The sequence below is a fragment of the Volvox carteri genome (genome assembly GCF_000143455.1).
Source record: "Volvox carteri f. nagariensis unplaced genomic scaffold VOLCAscaffold_78, whole genome shotgun sequence".
Taxonomy (NCBI): Eukaryota; Viridiplantae; Chlorophyta; class Chlorophyceae; order Chlamydomonadales; family Volvocaceae; genus Volvox; species Volvox carteri.
This window is the reverse complement of record NW_003307621.1, coordinates 139300-141185: the sequence shown is the minus strand read 5'-3', so window position 1 is coordinate 141185 and position 1886 is coordinate 139300.

Sequence of the window (1886 nt, the reverse complement as noted above, 5' to 3'; positions counted from 1 at the left end):
AGCTGTTTCGATTCTCTCAGGGACAGGGCACCGTTCCTTCTTTCCTTATAAATTTCAGCTTGTCAAGTTAATCCAAGTAACACATAAGTAGTTGCCGTATTGCTGGGGCTGCCAGGCAAAAGAAGTCCACAGGGAGAAGGCACCAAATGTTGCACAGCACGAGCACAAGGCAGTTTCTTTCCCTTCCTACTGCAGCTTTCCCCGCGCACTCTTCTCACCAGCCGAAGCCCACATCCCTCCTTACCGCAACCGCTCAACCGTAAGCGTCCCCATCCTTCCCTGTTCCCTGCACCCTCTCGACCTGACCTATCCCCGCCCTCCCTTTACCCACTTTTCCCACGCTCTCCCTCCCCTATCCCACAGGCAACAGCAGCGCAATGCATGCGACGCCACCAGCGCCCGCCGCTTCAACACTGGAGTACGCTGCACACAGGTAGTGCCGTACACCAGCGGCCCCTCCGCCGCCCGTCTGGCCGCCGTCCTTCCCAACCTGCAGCACCTATGTATTGCCGCCACTGCCGACAGCTGCAGTCACATGAGAACAGCAGTCACTGTTTGGCACACACAGGAATTGGCCAACTCCTCGCACCTTGAACACGCCACACTTATCCAGCTGCGCGTCGAAGCGACTGAACAGCGCATTCAAGAGCTGCATCACTGCGCGAGGTTCCATCTCTTTGCACAGCGGCGTGAAACCTGCGCCGTACATGTATGCGGTACACGGGTACGACAATCACAGGTTAATACTACAACGAGCCACAGCTTCGCATGTATCAAGCCAAGCAACAAACTAACCGAAACCAACCGAAACTAACGGAAAAAACGGAAACTGAACGGATAAACGTAACAATGCAATGCTTATATTTACAGGCTCCTACCAGGTTGTAACTTAGGGTTTTCGACCGCGTCACGCTGTTCTCCTTTCTACGGATCCTGACACCCGCCAAGCCACCGTGTCTGTCTCCCCAACCGCAAAGCATATATCAAAAATGCCGTACATAAACCGTCCTAGCGACCTCACCGCAAATGTCAGCAAACAGCAATGTGACCTGCGAGCACAAGACAAAGCCACAATCATGCACACAATCATATTCGCAAACAACGCTATATATGTATGTATGTATGTCAACGCACCACGAACATTATACAGGAGCATGACGGCAGCCTTCCGCACGTCATGTGTACTTTGCAACCCGAACTGGCCCCCGAACTTAAGAATGCTTCTATACTCTTAAGCCTGCGCCGCACTCTAGAGCGACAGATGAGAGATAGCGCCGTACTAGATCTCGAGATGACGTCATATTCGCAGCGCAGGGTGGGGCGCTGTTTAAACCCAATTTGAGAATACGATGCGTGAGGGGGAATACCTGATATGTGCGCGTGTGTGTATGTGAACCATTTCTACACGAATACACACATACCAATATTTCCCATCCTCCTAAGAAACACGCATAACCATATCCATACATACATACTTACATGCATGCATGCACCCCCTTCCTCAACACCCCAACAACCCCACGAATGCACACCTGCGGATGCCACGTCGCCATGGCGTACGGATCCCGTACACCGGGCCGCCAGGAGCGGGATAAGGGGCCGGAGGCGGCAGCCGCCGCTGCTGCCGCTGTGGCGGCGATGGATGCCGAGGCGGCATGGATGGCGGCGGCGGCAGATGTGGACACGCGGCCCGGGGGCGGCAGATCATCTGCCGTCGCAACGGCGGCGGTGGTGGGGGCGATGGTGGTGGTGGTGGTGGCGGTGCAATGTGCCGTCCAGTCCTCCACTATGCCCTCCAGGATGTGCCGCGGGTAGAGCTGCTCCAGCAGGCGGTGTTCCGTCTCCATCACCAGCGCCAAGTGCCGCTCCGAAACAACGCGCGCTGT